This window comes from Falco naumanni, chromosome 11 (assembly GCF_017639655.2).
Source record: "Falco naumanni isolate bFalNau1 chromosome 11, bFalNau1.pat, whole genome shotgun sequence".
NCBI classification, from domain to species: domain Eukaryota; kingdom Metazoa; phylum Chordata; class Aves; order Falconiformes; family Falconidae; genus Falco; species Falco naumanni.
In genome coordinates this window covers 16616101-16635360 of record NC_054064.1, presented here as the reverse complement: position 1 = coordinate 16635360, position 19260 = coordinate 16616101, and the positions used below count along the sequence as shown (strand labels likewise).

Sequence of the window (19260 nt, the reverse complement as noted above, 5' to 3'; positions counted from 1 at the left end):
AAGATGGGGGATGAAGCCGCAGCCCTGACACTGCCTTCTATTCCCCAAAGGGCAGTATTTTTACTGCTTAAAGCTCTGATGACAAAGCTGCTGTTGATGCAAATGAGAGCAAATGGTTGTCCTGGTAATTACGTACCTTGTTTAGGAGTCACAATCTCATTTTTTTGAAGAGAAGCCCTTCACTTAAAAGCTTTTTTGAATACATTCTTTTTTTCTGAACAGTGGGCTCTCAAAAAAAAAGTAAATATTTTTGCTGCTTAAGATCCTTGGATTACTGTAAAATTTCACAACTAGAAATGTAGTTAAAAGTATTTCTTCCTTATTAAGATAATTTCTTTGGAAGGCCTCTGAAAACTTGGAAAATGAGTGATTTTAGAGATACTACATTAGCCCTCAACAGCTCTGGGTCAAACACATGTCATCTCTGCTAACTATTCATTTCTAAGATCCTCCCAAGCTCTACCTTTTTGTGCACTGAACATCTGATGCTTCTTGTTTTTCTTCTATAACCACAGATGTGCCCTCTTCAAAAAACTCACGATCTCAAAATACTAAACTGACAAGCTGAGTGTCAAACCACACACCCCAAGCAGCAAGCAGTGCTGAAGAAAAACAGAATCACACTTGAAAAAAAACCAGAAGAAATCACACAAATTGTTTCCTATGAATTAATCTGAAATGTTTTCAACTCATTGCAGGCATTGTTTCTTAAGAACGCAAATGCCATTTGATGCTTTTAGGTTTTACGCTTACTGTGTAAATGGAGTCTGCCCTTGGAAAGATTACTTTGAATAACACTTTACATTTTCTTGTTGAGTTTTATCTCTCTTTGAGCTAAACCGGAGCCTTGCTGTGGGACCAAGATGGGTCTCCTTGTTTGCCACAAAGCAGCACGGGTGCTCCTGTGCTAGTTGAGTTACACGCTAAGGTAAGTGAGTGAGGCCTCTTCGCTATGAACATGTGGTTCTGAGCCTCCCTGGTTCAGAGCCCCCATGTGTTGCTCACCGAGAGTGCACCGGAGAGCTGGCCAGGAGCAGAGCAAAACTCCCATCAGCAGCAGGCAGATCCACAGCTACCGATTTGCTGAAGCAAGTCCCCATGTCACAGAGGGCTGTTTGGGCATAGGGGAGTCAAGTGATTTGTCCAGGTCTTCGTGGACCGGCTACAGCAGAACCCATGTCTCTTTCCGTTGTAGTGCCTACGTGCAAGCCATCCCTCCTCCCATCGCAGGGACTGATGTGGGACAAGATCTGGTTGACAACACTCTCTCTAGTACAAGGTGCCAAATATTTATAACTTGCCTTAGCAGTAATGCCATGACTTACCTAAAAGGCTTCATGATACTGTCCCGCAAAGAATGGCACGTAGAAATAGTAGAAGGGTCATTTTCATGCTGAAAAAATATGTAAGACCAGCTAGCTTGTTTCTTAATCAAACTGTCAAGCGCAGAATCATCAGGGTTGGAAGGCACTTCTGGAGATCATCTAGTCCTGCTTCTAAAGCAGGTTCTTCTAGAGCAGGTTGCATAGAATTGCATCCAGGCAGGTTTTAAAAGTCACCTTATCTCTGCAGTTCAAAATTTGTCATAGCATTAAAAGGAAAAAAAAAAAAAAAAAAGGTTAAAATTTAAAAGCATAGCTACAAATATGTATTTAGCTGCCTTGAAGGCTCTCTGGCAATATGCATCTGTAAGATAACACTGTTGTACAGGTTTCACTGAAGAAACATCCTTTTTTAAATCTGGTGATTCAAAGGCAAAACACTGACCTCTGGTTTTGGTACTAGACTGCTGGCTGATCTTCTGTAAAGATCTGTGTAAGAGTAATGCTGGGTTCTGGGTTATGTTGTTTATATTTTAAAGGTTTGAGCCAAAAACTGGATTTATTTTTCCCTAGTTCATCTCTACCTCGCAACCTTGAATACAAGAGAGATGATACCTGAAGCAAAGCTGATAAAGTTACCAGTACTAAGAAGCATGTGTGCTGAGGGTGGGGAGAGGGAGGCACAGCAGCGTAGATATGTATCTTCACATCCTTATTTCCTTTACAAAGGGAGGAAGGAAGTTCCCTGCAGGTTAGCCTAAGAGTATCCGCTCTTACAGTCTGAGAGCTAGCTAAGTACAATTTCCAAGAGCCACAGGCTTTTAAAAATAATGAACTTAATATTTCACATGTTTTTCTATACCTAGCGGTACTGAAAACTTTTTACTAAAAATTGATAACTGGGTATCACAGCCATCAGAATTATAGACACCTCAGCTTGTTTCATATCTCTGCTCTGTTCCTGTCTCTTCCCTCTTCCAAATCTTTCCTGTATTTCCTGTCCTAGGGCCTGGCCATTCCTTTCTACTTTACCTCTTCACTAATTCCACCAGCTGGCACTCATCATCCTGCCTGCTCTGTGTCTACCCCTGTAAAGATCCTACCGAACAGTCAGTTTCCATAGCAGGAGACCCCTGGGCTTCTCGCCCCTCATGCCAGCTCCCTGCACCCTGCATGGAGAAGAGGAAGGGATGGCACTGCCTGGTGAGGGCCACCTCACGCCTCCCATCCACACACCAAGCTCTTGCAGGGCTCATTTTTCCAGCACAGGATGGGAAATGGGCCATCTCTCCCCCCTCGCTCCTTGAAAGGGGCTCGCTCACACATGTTGGTTGGGTGCCCATTTACACAGGCGGCCTCTCCAAGGCTGGAGGGACACTAGCCCGAGGCCATACAACTGTTATCAGACAGACAGATACTCATATAATGATTCTTACAACAGCATCTATAGATTATTATGAAACTTGTCTCTAAAACAGATATGAATCACCCAACAGCTACAGCAGTGCTCCTGTGCAGAGATGATTAAGAATTTTTATGCAACTTCTTTAATCAGAAGAGGCCTACTTGGTTGAAAATGAAACCTCTGCAGGAAAAGGTTGGTTTTGATTAATTTCTCAACTTGAAAAAGTGTCTAAATTGTCAGTGTGTTTCACTTCAACATTTCTAAACACACAGAAAAGGGAGGGGAGGGGGAAAGGCAAGTTTAAAAGTCACTTTTTATTTTAAGAAATTTAAAAATTTTCATTGTAAGAAATCTAAATTATGATCGAATGGTATCCAGCCATTTTAACACATTTTACAACATTATTTTTTTGTTTGCGAAAGTTTATATTTTCATGTCTTCCCAAATTGTTTGTTGTAGATTAGACTATGTGAACACTTTAATGTATTTTTCTTTAAGTACAGTATTTTTAAAACTAATTGGATGAGGAGCTGTAACAGCTTTGTTCAAATTTTTTTGCTATATAGGAATCCCTGAATCATAGCCCTTGTATCTCTATAGGCTGTTACCTATCAAAAGCCATTATCTTTCATAATGCAACCTCAGGGAAGATTTTATTGCTGAAAGAGAGATGCATTCCTACTTTTAACTAATTGTTGTAAGAAATTGTCTAGTTTCAGAGCTTTCACCAAGATCACAAATTCAGCACTGAAGATGGATCAAACTGATCAGTCACAGATCACAGAAGCAGAACACAGGTTCATGCTTATTTTTAGTTGCTGATTTTTTGGACTGAGCTAATGATCTTCTCAACACACATTTATAGGTATTGAGGTGGGATCTTTACCATTTGAGGACTCTTTCAAGAGGATTATTAATTAGCAGTTTCGTCATCAATTTCAAAGTGTTTTCCAAAGATGGGTAACTCCTTTTCAGAGAAAAGGAAAGTGAAAGGGGAGTGAGAGTGACTCAACTAGGCACGTGGACCATGTCAGATGCAGAGCCAGAAATACACTCTGAGCTCCTGGTACCCACACTCGTAGCCTGGGGACTAACATGGCTTTCACCAAAAGTGATAGCAGGCACCTCACCATTTTGCAAAGGAACATCATTTTTTTTGGTAGAAGATGTGTTTGAAATTAAAAATGTATTTGCTTTCTTCTTTGTGATACATGCTATAATACCTTCCTTACTCTTTTGCCTAACTCTACCCAAAGCTGAAAGAAAAAGAAAAATAAAAGTTCATTGGGCATGTTTTTCTCCATCGGTTGCTTTGCCTTGATGCTGATACTATAACTTGGCTCCACACCAAACAAACATTACAGCTGAATTGGGTCAGATTTTCTTAAGTATTTACCACTAGATTTGGGTCTTATCTGTGGATATACCCACTGCAACCTTTAGACTCAATTTTGAGCATGCTTAAGTATGTTGAGGCCTGGCACTTTAAAAAGAGACTAAAAGCAGGCCATTTGCTCTGGCCTCAGTTGTCAATGCTGAGGTCTTTGAGGAATCTGGGCCACTTTGTCTGTCTTCTTGCCTATTTATAACCTCCCTGCCCATTGAAGAAGACAAGATGAGGCTACAGATGTAAGGGAGAGCCAAGGGTTGGGACAGAGCTACACAGGAGATGTTTGGAGAGTACAGGACAGGAGCACTGTGGGGACAGAGAGTTTGAGATCCTGTGGCTCACCACTGCTTATTGCATCCACCTGACTAAACTCACTGGCTTAGCCCAGGGGCTTTAAACGGACCTCAGGAAGAAGATAACATGGCCACTTTGGTACAGTGGGCTATTCTAGTCTATGTGAGAAAGAAACGAGGAGGATGTTGTCCTTTCCTACAACACTGTGGATGAACTAGACCAACGTTATTTTTTAGGAATCTTGCAAAACTGGAGTACATTTGAAAGCAGCAATGACCTTCAGTACATTTCCAGTAGGTAAAAGATGAAAAAGGGTATGAGAGACAGTCCAAGGAAGCCTAAGCCCAGTGGTCCAACAGTTGTTCTGGGTTAATCTGGGGCCAAGAAAGAAGAAATAGATGCATGGGAGTTAGGCGTGGGTGGAAACTGTTCTTACAAACCAGTAAGATTGCAAGTCTTGAGTTTCTTCTACCAGGCGTACTTATTAAAAATAAACCTTTCTATTAGAAAAAAACCAGGAGGGACACACATTAAGTATATTGAAAACCAGATTGCTAATGGATCTCAGAGCAGAATCCGGTAGTAAATGGGGCTGACTATAAGCAAAGATCGTAAGTATTAGTTCTTGGTGAAAATGCTTCTCGGGGGGGGGGTGGGGTGTCTTGGGGGGGTCATTGGGGTTTTATTTTTTTTAAATCCAGACCATCGGTGTGGAGGCATTTTTCATTTGGTGCATTGCATCAGCACAACAGGACAGGCAAGGTACATGTAGTGTGTGACAGCAGACCAACAGCTTTTGCTGAACTTGCCAGCTTAGAGCCCCTGACTAGCACTTGTCTACTCGAGAGAGGGATAAGGAAGTGCCAGCACCAGGTGCTGTATGGAAACTTCAGCAGCATGAGCACAAGAGGAGAGAAACGGCAGCAGAGGTTTAGGGAAGAGGAGGAAGATGACAGAGGTTTGGTAGATAAGGAGGAAGCTGCAGATGAGCTCAAAGTGAGGAGGAGAAACGGGTGCAGGGAAGAAGCCATGATGTTGGGAATCTGTAACACTAGAATTGTCAGAGAACATTAGAGCATGTGGAGCTGCAGGGTGATAGGGAGGGTAGGTCTGTGTTACAGCGTGATCTGAATCGCGCAGTCACAAAATGGGCTTTAACACAACCAGATGCAAGAGGACCCACCTGCGAGAAAAGAAGGCAAGCTGCTGTGGTAGGATGAGAATCTGCCTCTGAAAGCAACAACAGATACTAGGGTATGAAACTAGCCTGCAAAACTAAATGCTCAGCACAAAAGCATAATTGCATTTTTAGCATCGGCATCTATGTATCAATGTTACGTACTACTTAACTCAGTACAGATGTTTCTTTAAGTACAGTTGTAATTATAAATAGGAGAACCACCACAAAATCAGCACAAGCGTCACAGATCTGTGAAACCATTGCAGAGCCAAATCATGTTGCAGATGGTGAAATACGGTGTTGTGTGGGAGTTAACTATTTCCACATTAACGTTATTCAATCACAGTGGCCCATTTTCACATAGCTTGCTGAACTTCAGAAACTTTGCACAAAGGTTAAGGTTTGACATTTTGAGACAGAATAGCTTAGTCCTCGATCCTCTGTGAGAGCTACAATAAATAATCAATAATAGAAGAGAAACACAGATCCTTACTTCATCCCTTTCCAGGATGGAAGCACTGAAAACATGCTTTTTTGACACAAATGCTTATTCTGAGGTCTTCATTACCAGGATTTCCAGTAAAATAGCCATAGGCAAGAAAGCACTTAATCTGACTGTTAGATTAGGCTTCCTGAAACCACATGTAGGTGCAATTGTGAGCACAGGCATAAGAAAATGATCTCGTACTTCTAATGGACTAACAGAATGATATTTCTATCAATATGTGAGGTTGTGATGAGGTCCTACATAAACAGCAGTCATTTAGTGTGTTAGGATTTATTTTTTAAATGGTATGACTTCTGTGTTAGTTTATGCAAAACATGCCTCTAAGAATGAAACAGATGAAGACAGAGCATAAAGCTTTGTTCACCAAAGCATAATTCATGACTGCACTCAGAAATCACGTCTCTCTTTAGATTTAGGTACTAGTTCAGAGATGCTTGCCTTAGAAAGCAGTATTCTTTCTGAAATATGCAGTTCTACAGATCTCTTATTATGTGTTTAGCTAATGTATTGATACTGCACATCTCTTATTTCTGCAGTACATGGCAGATAACAGCACATCTTCAGTGTTACTACCATCACAGTAATACCGTATCTGTAGGTGTTTGCACCAATTCTTTATTACAACTTTCCAGTTCTAACAGGACTGGTGCAGTAATTCGCTCCTAACACCTAAAATAGACATGCTTCAACTGGACAATTTTCCCACCAACAGATAGGCATCATCCATCATAATATCCTTAGGGGTGAACTGTTGTCTTCTGAAATGGCTTACACCCCATTTCACTGTAAGTTTTTTTGTCCTTGCTTAATGCTCACAAATGGGTGTCATGTGTTTGGCTGTTAGGAACATTCTCAGTTTTCACAGCTGGGGTCACAGAGCACACGTTGCCCGTGGTGGTGACACAGTCACTCTGACAGAGCAGAAGTCCAACCTAAGCATAACAAACCATGCAGCCCCTCCGACCCCAGAGTCAGACCAGCTGCATCACACCAGCCGCTACGAAGCCTCTATGGTTTGGTGAGCAGCAGGACTGCTAGTGAAGCTTTCCACTGCATGCATGAAGGAAGCGGTACCCTGTAGTTTCCTGCCTTTCCTATTTACATACCTGTCAACTTTTGCAGCCAACAAGACAGGGATCATACAGAAACCCACCTTCTTCATTACCCAATCTTGAGTCCTCCAAAGCAGGGCAGCCCAGACTGTATCCTCTGGACAAAGAGCAGCCTGTTGGTCCTGTAGTCAGAGTTCATACAGTGACGGGTCTGTGCAAGCTGCACTGAGAATGCGGACATTGCCACAGCACCTGCCTTTGTGTTTATTAAAGTGTTGGCTAATTTTTGATGGGGGGAAAAACCCCAAAAGCCATTAGTAGAAAAACTGTTGTGAGGCAGCAAGGCTTCTTTTACAGCCTTGATCCCGATGTCCCGGAGCAACGAACAAGCAGCAGAGGTACTCTTACCCATCACCAATATTGCAGCAGTCAAAAGAACTCTGGTCTGTGTGCCGGTGTCAAGTCAGTGGCTGTAACGAGTGGCACAGTGACTCCTGGGTACATAGCTGAGAGCGTTGCATTAGGAGAGGACTGCAGCAAACCCAGTAGTGTCATCCAGACACCACTCACAGGCATGCAGGCACAAGCTTGAACTAGAGGCAGTTGGCAGGGTCATTAAGAAAATTCCATACTTCCTAGTCTCCCCAGGTATAGGTCCCGTTTCCCTGTCACACATCTTGGGGTAAAGGAACAAAGTTCCCATCACAGAACAGCGGCTTCAGATGGATGAACTCTTTCAGGTGCATTTCCCCACCTCAGGACAAAGCAGTTCTGCAGGGACCCTCCAAACGGGAGTATGGAGAGAAGGGAAGACATCCCACCCAACATGCCACGAGAGGGAACTGCAGCTTCATAAAGAGAAGGGCACAGAGCCAGAGTGACATTTCCCCAAGACCTCGTTCTCAGAGATTGCTGAACCACAGTGACTGCCTGTAACCCAAGCAAACAGCAAGATAAAAGTTCAAGCACTGACCTAAGAGAGTTCAACCTACTTTGTAAGGCTCACAGTTACAGGCAAATGAGAACAGAGACCGTAACACCATTAGGCAACTTTTAAAACACACAATGTTTCCTATAGTCATAACGCACAGCAATCACCAGGAATAACTTCTCTTAGCATGTGATGACTGCTAAGTCACTCGCAAGAAAAAGAACCACAGCACTGAACAAATGAATGCAACAAAGAGATCAAAAAAAGGCATTTGAAATAAATACCTGCTACAAAAGAGGAGAGGACTTGTCAAACCCTGCTGTGTACGTTCTGCTAGTTGGACTGACCTGCACCCCAAACCACAGAGCATCTAGGCGGTGTAATCCCACTGCAGGGGGGCTTCTGTCACACAGTAACGATCAGTTACTGGCCAGGAATGGGTTCATCCTTCACCCTGGTGTCAGAGGATTAAGCTGTTCTGTGATAGCACTGGATATACCACTTGCAGTTTAATGCAGTGGATTTCAGGCTGACACAATCTGGCGTGCAGCAACTGAGCATCAGTTCTTTCTCCAGGAAGGTTTAAGAGTAGCCTTTAGTGTTATGTTAGTTCCCAGCCCTGAGGAAGAGTAGAGAGAAAAACAGATGCCACAATAAGCACAAACCCAAAATGTGCTGAGCTACGCAGAATTGCAGCAGAAGTACTGGAGAAAACAGTAGCGCCTACTGACCTGGCATTTACAATAATCAGCAGTGACCAGGAAACAACTGTTTTGCTGAGTTTAACCTGCAGAAACACCCCACCAGCACCAGTAAGACTCTTGCTATATGATTGCTATCTGCTACATGCAGTCCATGTATTATTGACAGGGTTATGGAGCTACAAACAGGTTCAGTTTAGAGCACAGACCACTCTGATTTACCCTAAATAGGACAGATTAGATGTAGGTCATCCTTCAGTCAGGTTCTTGCTCTTTGATTTCAGTTAAAGTAAGACAAATCTGTCACATGTGAGTCAGCTCCTAAATGCTCTTGGGGCAATGGGAGTTTGGCTATATACACAGCTATGTAAACACTGATAAAGAAACTAAAGATCTGACCTTTGTTTACTTAAGCAAGTCTCAGTTGACCAAAAGGCAAGTCAGATTTTAATACCATTTCTAGGATTGATTGAGCTCTGAATTAGACCAGCTTCCACAACTCAACTGCAAGTACAGAACGTCTGTCAGCAGGAAGCCTATACAGAGACTGCAGCAGCACCAGAAACCCACAAGTCACACAAAATAAAGTTTGGTGCAAAAATCTGGAACAGGAACACAACCAGCAGGGCAGAAAGCACTGATTTATTCACCGCCTTTGCTCCAGCAAGGAGCCCTCTGCTGCAAACATCTCTGCCACATCTAGCTGCTCCAGGGGGAATGCCCAGTGGGTCAGAGAAGGTGCAAGAGCAGTGCCAGAGCACAAGCAGTGCTAGTCCCCCAGTAGCACCAGTGATGAGTCAGGCCCTGTCTGCACGAGCACACAGGGCCAGTCATCCAGGGGATCATCTGAAACTATCACTAGCACCAGCACTGCGGGACCAGTGGTGTCACGGATGCCCTGTCACAAAGCTCTGTGTCCCTTTGCTCACACATAAGTCTGAGACCAGTCCTCAACGAGGGCACTTTTCCTTTTAGCCAGAACTTCATGACCGTCTGTAATACCTTAGGCAAATATTGACTCTGATCCAACAGACTGAAAGTAGTTGGTTTGCACCAGATGTGGTATATATACATGTATCTTTGAAACATTAGCTAAAGGAGTGATTTGGGAAAATAAAAATTCTAGGTGGATGTGTTTACTTTGCGAGGTTGTTCGCATTGTGCTCAGATCCCAGAAGTGGGCACGAAGGTTTTAACCACAGGAAGAAAGCCAGCTGTAAGTGCCGCGATGCACAGTAAAACGGTGTGCACACACGTGCATTCCTGCGTCTGCAGCTCACCCACATGATAGTCGAAGGGCTGAAGATCACTGGTGAGTACGTTAACGAGTCCATACATTCCTGCCCTGAAGAGACTCAAAAAGGTCTGTCAGGTGAAGAAGAAATGACTGAGCTTATCGCTTCAGGACGCATCCTCCAAAGTACTTGGCATCTAATGCTGGGCCTGCTTTTTGCAAGAACCTGAGCACCGTTTCCCTGGCTCCCAGCTGAGGGCAGCTTTTGGAAATGCTGACCTTGTTCCAAGGGAAGGGAAGGTGACTGCCCCCACCTCTCCGATTTCTCTTGCCCCAGCTAATTAGAAAGACTTCTAGTAAAAAGCACATGTCTAAGCAGAGAAACAGCTTTTGTCATAAGGTTGAAAGCAACAGAGAGGTAGTTTGAGCAGTTCAAGTTGCTTCAGTTTTCAATTCTTAGGTCCCAACCCAAGTGTCAATTCCCTGCATGTGTCTGCTCTCTCCTACTACAAATCCTGAGTCAGGTGTGGGTTTGGCAGTTGCAGAGTTTGCATTATGGGAACTGGGGGAGGGAAGGAAAGCAACATGGGAAGCAGAGCAGAAACACTTCAGCACCACTCAAGTCACCTATGAGTGTTCCCTCTGTCCAATCATTTCATTTTGGGAGTTGATAAGCATTCCTATTAGGGGCCTTTCAGAAGGAACAGAAGTGTGAAAAGAGATTCTTTTTGATATTTACCAAATAAGCACAGAGAAAAAAACGTAGAATTATGTTCAGTATATTCACAGGAAGAATCCTAGTGAAATACTTGTTTTCTGGATAACTCGGGACCAAACTCGATGGGTAGAAGTTTGTACAGAACAGAATTTTATTCTTCGTTGGGACTGTTGGACTGTAAATTCATAGCAATGCTCTTCAACTACCTCTCCCAAAAAAATCCTCTTTTAGTCTGCAACACATCCCAGGCAGCACTTGAGAAATGTATACAAGAGTAACAGTTTGCTGAGTCTTTTTCCACAAGTGAATCTCTTCATCAGATACACAACAACACCTGACACCTGGGGCTCTCGTGCCTTCTGAACAGTCAACAGATATTGCTCAGAGCAACAAAAATGAGCAAGCCACATGCTGATCCACACATATCTACCTCTAATGGATTGCCTCACAACCCCACTGGAAATTCAGGGGTGTCGGAGCTTTCCTGATCATGGAGGACCACCACAGCAGCCAACCCATCCCTCCAAACAGCTTACCTAGAGGCTCACTCTGAACCCCTGCAGGAAACTAACCCTGAAAACTTTACTCGGACACTAAGCTTGCATTGAAATAATCTGGTAACACTGGGGAGCTGCAGGAACATCACACACCCCAAAAAGGGAGTTACAGATTGGTTTCAACATGATCCATTAAACCAGCACTAGAAAAGAGATTGAAACTTTGGCCATATGTTTCCTTGAAAATATTCCCTTGTGCCATAAGTTCACTACCAGAGGCCAAGACACTTCACAGTAACATACCATGAGTTCAGGAACTAAGGTTATTTTAGAGAACCCCCTAGAAGCACATTTTTCTGTACTCATGGTACAGTAGTTAAGTTCAGGCCACAGTGTCACAGCAGCACGCAGAGCCTCCTAACGCAGCTGTAAATCCACGAAGGCCACTTTGAGGTTTCCCCCTGCCAAGGAAACTCTAGATACGTTGCAGCCAATATGCCTCATACCTGGAGGTTTCTGATCCCCACCAGCAATGCTATGCACATCACCCTCCCCAGCTAATTACTGATGGCCCAGCATGCTCTTAGCTCTGTGTGTGTGAATGAGTTGAGCCTGAGGTTTTCCTTCCTCAGGACTGTGGTGTGTATTTGAGTACTCCATCCTCCAAGCCATATTCAGGTCATATTCCCCCTTCAAGGTGTTCGAGGCATTCCTGTGGAGTGATCGTATTGCTTCAGCACCACCTGACAGATCCTTAGCCTGACCTTTCTGGCTACAGCTGCCCTGGATGTGCCAGAGGCACTTGCTGCACACACATTTTCTCTCAAGTATTGTGGTGGAGTTTCCCCTACTTCTTTGTCAACCACTGTTACAACATACAACCAAGCACCACCATTAGCAAGATGTGCAATTAACGCTATTTGAAATTTCTCTCTCAAGTTTATAGGACTCTGAGTCGCTTATAGCAGTCTGGGTATGTGTGGACGGGTGGAGTTAACACGGCTTTCTCACACTCATGGCATCTTCCCTACTCCCCCTGTTCCTCTCCCCGGCCCAGCCTTTAAACAAAGGGGCATTTTAGTTTGGTTTTGTCCTACAGAAGTGAATTTCAGTCCTCAGGGCATCGTAAAAATCTGTTAAGTCAGATTCTCAGTCACATGAAAACAGTTTTGTTTGGAGCTAACAGTAAAAAATATCTTTGAAAAGCACTTTTACTGCCGACTGAGGAATTAGGCCCATTTCCCACTTGTTTAAGTTGACAAAATACTTTGTTATGCTGTAAAGAACATGAAACCTCCCAGAAGCATAGTTGGAGCAGCTGTGATGTCAATGCCATCAGAGATTATGCCATGTCCCCTGGCTACTGTGAGCGATGCTGGAGGGGTACTGTAGCTCCTTTAGTCCATATCCCTGATTTCAGTCACCACCCTTTATTCTCAATAAACATAAGAGCACCCCTTTGGAGTAAGGGACTGAAATAACAGGAAACAGAGCGCCCAAAACACAAGGCCAGATGCGTGGCAGGCCAGGAGCAGGGCTGTGCGGTTGCAGGCCTGTCCCTGCTACACACTGGCCTGGCTGGGAGCCCACATGTGGGAGCCAGCTTTTAGCAAGGGCATCTGCCACCAGCTCTCACATAGACATGACCCCCCTCTCTCTCCCAGCGGAGGGCGAGGGGGTCAGGGAAAACACACGGCACTGAATCACCCCACAGCAGCAACAAACAGGCACAGCAATATTTGCAGCCCAGCTAGGAGGAAGAAGCAGCTTTTTGGGTAGGAAGCAAGGCCTGATATTGGTTGGCTTCTACAGCATTCAGGGGCTAAAAAAGTGCCAGGAAACGAGATGGGGTTTGTTGTTGGAGGTTTTTTTACCTTTTATCCCCCTCTGCAAAACAAAGCCTGCCAGACCTCCAGCACTACCAGGCCACTCTGGCCAAGAGGCAGTAGCACCACATTGGAGACCTGATTCATCCACCAGTACTTGTGTCCTCAGGGAGCTTTGCTGATTATTGGCTGAACTCCCACCACGCAGCTAACCAGGCGAGGGACTGGGCAGGGAGCAGTAACATTTACTGAGAAGACACTCACTGCCATCAGCCACAGGCATCCTTGCTGTAACACAAGCTACACATCTAGTCATGCTGCTTAATTGCAGCATTTCCCCTGATTTGGATGAACAGTGGCGGAACCCAACCCAGCCAGTGCAGTTGTCCTTTTGTGTTACTATTTACTGTATGGGATCTTTAGGATCCAATACACTTGCTGGTTTGAGAACCATGTCTCCCTATACCTGCATTTTGCAGAAAGCTCTTTGTTTCTCCAGCCACTACTGAGATCTAAAACAGCAGCAAAGAGGATGAGGTCCTTAATCTTGCCAGAGCATCAGTACAAAGGCTGTGGCAGCCCTCTCCATCATACAGAGGCCCGCAGAAAAAATTGCTCAAACATGAGATTTCAGCAACTGAACATGCAGAGGAACAAAACGGACATCCAAATGGCAAGTGGAAAGAGCCACAGTTAAAACCAAACCACAGCAGTCTCAAAAGAGAGAAGTAACAGTCAAACATCTCCCCTCTGAAATTATTTCATGCCTAGCAGATTGAGGCACTTCACACTTTGGCAAGCACGTGCTCCTCCATGGCTCCACGTCTGACTGGAGTCCCACTATGAGCAGTGTGAAAGGTTTCAGACAGAGGCATTTAGAATTTAGGGAACAGTAAGAGGACAGAACTCACTCCACTTGCATAAAACCCCTTCCTCCCATAAATGCAACCGTTCTTTTCCATTCCTGCAAGGGTCTGTGACGCAACCTGAGCTGGGGAAACTGGGACGGAAGCGCCTGCTGGAACATCGCCCCCCTCACTCGGGATGAACGAAGAGGTGGCAAACGGCTTCACCACCTCAACTGGCCACAGAAATCAGTCCAGAGATTGCCAAATCCGTGTAGGAAACAATGGCAGCAAGCCCCACTGGAGCCAGGCCTGGCTTGACAAGCGGGCAGGAAGGGAGTGAGGCTACCCGGCTCCCGGGGCAGCAGAGCTCACAAACAAAACACCTCAGCCACGGTGGAAACATCACACAGGAAGGAGACTCTTCTCGATTGCCATTAATGTTAATTTAAGCTACTGAAAACAGAAATAATTCCAAAACTGACTGACAGCAGATACAGAGAATACACAGCAGGGCTCAGCAAAGGTCAGGCCCCTGCAGCACAAAGCCTGGCACAAGCACACAGGAAGAGCCAGCTCTTTGCTCTCAGAGCTCGAGGTGCCAGCGCCCTGACTAACACCCACTATTACTCAGTGTGAGCAAGAGCATCCTGGTCCAGCAGGGCCAAGCTACCTGACTGCCAGGTTTGCAATAGAAGGCATGTCTACACACGCAACCATCGGTCCTGCAGCAGCCCAAAGAGTTACACAGCTGTGTAAAAAAGAACAAGACCATTTTTCACCTAGTCCCTTTGTGGGAGCTGGTCTCACCCTCCCACCTGCCTATCCATGTTGCTGTGTTTCAGAGAGGCAAAAGGCAACAGCAGAGACAAAGCTGACTGTGAAATTGGGGATGTAGCAGGTTTAACAGGTAACATAAGATCCCTTGGCTTAAATCAGGGTAAATTAATCGCTAGAAGTGGCCACTGCAAGCAATTTAGACCAAATAAATGTCTAATCTCTTCTGGCTGATCACTTAACACAATACAATTAGTTTTTTGTGGCTCTTCACTGCAATATTTAAACTTTCCTATATGAAACACTGAAAACATCTACTTTGCCTCTCATCAGATGAGTGTACTCTTTCGAACTCTGGGAGTTCGGCTTCCTGCCTCTTGCACTGATACCTCTTTTTCCCCTTTGAACTCACCCTCTGAGTCTATCAGTGAGTTTGGGGCATGTATTATGCATAGGAAAAAGGAAGAAAAAATGTAAAACATAAATAGTATATCATACCGAACTGTCACCTCAAAGGATTAGAATTTCCCTTTAATGCCAGCTGGCTACGTTACAGTAACTAAATCAATGAAATATATTGGCCATTTTAAACACGTGCTGTGCCTTGATCCTGCCAGTGCCCTTGGCTGACCAGCCACCACCGTCCTGCACACCAAGGAGAGAGCTGGCAGGACAAGCCAGCAGCTGAGGTGACTTCTGGGCTGCTGGAGTGGAGAAGTCCCGCATTGCCGCAGCAACTGCTGCCAGTACCTTGGCAAGCTGGGCCTGGGTGAGCGGGGGGTGGATGTGCACATGCACAGTAGTATCCAGCTGGCTGGGAGATCACACGCGTCAGAAAGTTGGCTGGATGGTATCAAAAGAAAGAAATAATTTCATTATCTGCCACATTATTTTGTTTCTAGATTTGTCTTATTCAGTATTCTTTCGTCATGTCATCTCTACTACAAAAAAAACAAAAAAAAAACCCAAAAAAACCCCCCCACACACCAGACGAGAACAAGTACACGGAACAAGCACACAAAAGCACAAAAGTAGTTTGCTTGCATCTTATTTAAAAGATTTATCACATGCTCCAGGTTAATCCATTAGGCAATATTACTATAACAAGGTGTGGCCAGCATTTTTATAATGTATGAAACATTTTATTCCAGATTTATGCGTTCCCTCTATTTATAGTCCATATATTTGTAAATTACAAACTCGTGCGATAAAGACTTGGGAAATTTTCTGAGTCTTGTGTGTTGAGTTGGTTTTTTTTTTTTCTTCCCCCAGTAGGAAGTCAAAGACACAACTAGATACCCATACCCAATACATACTCAGACATGGCTGCCACTTGAGATTGGCAAATATTTTTTCAAATCTGCTTCCATCACTTTACATGCATTATAAAGTATTAGAGATGTTTACATGCCTTAAATCTATCTAGACTGCTTTATTACTCAGAGGAAAAATACTAGAAACTACCACTACCCCACTGACAATTAAAAAAAAAACAACCAAACCAAACAACAAACAGATTACCCTTGGCATTCTCAGAAGCCACCTCCACTGCAGGTGAAAACAGACAGACAGGATGTGGCTTGGCAATGGAGTGAGGTCTAGGATTCAGCAGGGAAAAATCTCTGGAATTTTAACTCTGAGCAGGCATCTTATAAAGTCCTTGCTAGAGAAGCACTTCATTGACTTACATGCATATTTCAGTGCTTTTCTGAATCAGAATCCCCTCAAAGGGCTGTATGCTGAGCTGTATTTCACTATTAAGTTTAGAGTAAGACATGATGAAGGCAAAATCCTTTCCTGATGTGAACTGGGGTTACGCTGGAGATGAATTTGACACAACTGACCTGTTTGGGTTTTTTCTCTTAAGGAAGGAAAACACAGAGACTTGAGGAGCACTACCTTGCCAACATGCAACAGCAGCACAGCTTGCAAATACAGTTGCACGAGTCTCGCAATCTTTCACCCAAAGCTTATTCTAGAAACCTCTTCCTCCCTCCTCCCCATCAACTGCAACAAGTTTTGCTTGAGGAAGGAGCAAGACCCAGAAGAGCTGCTCTCTCCCTTGTGTTGCAATATCCAATCTGAGTGTTACTATCAGCTTTTGGAAACTGACTGTATAGAAAGCACAGATGATGTTTGCATATTTTAATTTTAAATATCTCTGCTTGGCATAAGGATGGAACCTAATAAGTTGCTTTGTTTCTGCCTCATGAATTAATTCAGCCTGCTAACTGATTTGGATAAAGCATTTTGATTCCGACTAATAAACTTGGGGTTCGGGCAGGCAAGACAACTTTTGGAAGCGAAGTTACAAGTTTGTTAGCTTGCCAGGAAAAGTACTTTTCTAATATCTATAAGAAAGACTTTTTCTTTTTATAACCCACTTGTTCCACCCATGTCTTTTAAATCAATCAGATAAATTCACCTTGTTTTTCAAAGCCCTGAATCCTGATAGCTCTGCACACTTGATAGGTAATCTAATCATCGTTGGTGTGGATGAACACAAGCTCAAATTAGCTTCTGAAAGGCTTAGTCGTCCTGTAGATAGCTCTGCCTTTCCACTTTCATGCAGGAACTGAGCTTCACCAACTGGTTAGCTAGAGGTGTCATTAAAAATTTACAGAATGAAACAAAGGTGTGCTCCAGTGTCTCTCCTTACCCTTTCTACTGTTACTCTGGCAGACAAAAGGTATGGAACCTGCTTCATGAATAATGAGTCATGTAATATGCATAATGCATTTTTAATGGCATGCAATAATAACATTGAGAGAGATATTTCCAATCTTCAGACTTGCACCACAGCCTCTCAGTAGCCTGTTCTGATTCTCCCTAGATAGATGCTCTTTTCCTCCTCTTCAGTTCGATTTCCCCACCTTAAAGCCACGAGTTTTTCCCCAGAGGTAGCCATGTTTTTCCCAAACCACCAGCTGAGCTGGCACTGGATGCAAGCAGGGCTGGCAAGGTGGGGAGCACCCTCCCCTGCAGCCGCGAACAGCCCTTGCAAAGGGGTTCAGGTCCTCAGCAACAGTTCACCAGTGCCCTGAGGCATACCAGTAAGCTGCAAGATACTCCAGTGGAAAACACAACTTAGACCAGTAAAAACAACCTTCCTAGTTTCTTGCCTTGGAGAACAGCCTTGCCACCACAGCGTGTGGGTGCTGCAGAGCCCTCTGGCCCCACCAGTAGCTGCCAGCCCCAATCAGCGGGTCACACTGGGCCCAAACCACACCAGTGTCCTGTGGGGAAGTAAGACGCTCTGGGGTGCAGGCACGGGTAACTGAGCCGGCTGGAGTGAGGCCAGCCGGCCTGCCAGGAGGGAGGGAGGCTGTGCTGGCAGGGACAGGCCCTCCTGATGGCCGAAGGGCTGGGGTCAGCTGCTGTGCCCCAGTCACCCCACAGCTGGTACCCCCGGGGGGACTGGTACCCCCTGCCAGCACTTGCTCCAGCCACAACTGCAGTTCCCTGTAAAATAAATACCGCGCATGGCCCCGGGGCAGCCCCGAGCCTACCTGTGCCACAGGCCGAGCTGCTCCTCAGAGCTTCCCCTGCTCTGGGCAGGGCCCAGGGCACCACCAGGCCTTCCCCGTTACCTCTTAGTCTCCTACACTCATTTGTGCATTGATTAACCCAGCATAATGGGCCTAACGAGGCCTTTAGAGCACCTGGCACCTCCTGTGGTGCCTGTGCTGCAGCCTCTGTCCCTAACAACTGTGATTGTTTCTGTTCAACAAAAGCCAGGACCGTAGAGCTGTGGTGTGGGCCCTGCCTGAGTGGGGGCACGGCACAGCCTGCCAGGGCAGCCTGGTGAGGATGGAGCTGTGTCTGACCTTTTCAGAGGTGGCAGACAGCAGCGTGGAGGGACCTGGGTGGCACCGTGGCAGGTTGCCATGGTCCTGAGGTGGGCAGGGTGCCCCAGGGGCTGGGCCAGCCCAGCAGGGCACAGGGAGCCCCTGCTTGCTGGTTTTATCCATAATGAAACCACAAAGCTGGAAATGAGTATATACCCACGTAGGCACACCAGGTTATGCATACATCTAAAAACCCAGGCTGCCATGCTGTGTTCCACTGGGGAAAGAATAAGGGACCCCTCCGTCATCCTCCTGCTTCTCTTTTGTATGGGCTGCAACTGCCAGCTGGAGCAAGCCCTGCTGGAAAGGCAGGCAGGCAATGCTGTGAGTCCCAACAGGCTTAAGTATAAATGATGCACCTGCTGCTCAGGTGTCCCTGCAAACTCACAGGCACAGACATTTAATCTCGTAGGAGGACATTCAAGTTCCTCCCCAGCTAAGCAGGGACTTCTGGCAGTCTACAGTTCCAAAGCAGACACTTAAAACTGCTGTCTCCCTTCCAAACCCTTTTACAGTGATAGTCTTAAGCACAGCACACCCCAGCCTTCAAAAGTGTGAAAACAGTGGGAGTTAGACAAATAAATATGGCAGTGATGTTCTTCAATCACCTTCGTGCACCCTTGTGCAAATTCTGCTGTGCCTGCATTCCCTCCTCACATGCCATATCCCCAACCATCACTGTGGTGTAGCATTGCTATGGCTGACATTCACAAATGTGCTGAAGCTATGTAT

At 45.1% G+C, this 19260-nt stretch overlaps 1 protein-coding gene across 3 annotated transcripts in view; it reads left to right on the top strand.

The window, feature by feature from the left end:
- RPAP2 (RNA polymerase II associated protein 2) overlaps nucleotides 1–15659 on the top strand; it is a 63156-nt gene extending 47497 nt beyond the window's left edge. The window contains exons 14-15 of one of the 3 annotated variants that reach the window (XR_005830215.1): nucleotides 2801–2919; nucleotides 3441–15659. The gene's annotated coding sequence lies outside the window, so the exon portion shown is untranslated. Of the gene's footprint in view, nucleotides 1–515; nucleotides 2074–2800 lie in introns of all 3 variants that reach the window. The other 2 variants (XR_005830214.1, XR_005830213.1) reach the window with 2 other exon arrangements.
- Nucleotides 15660–19260: the final 3601 nt, after the last annotated feature.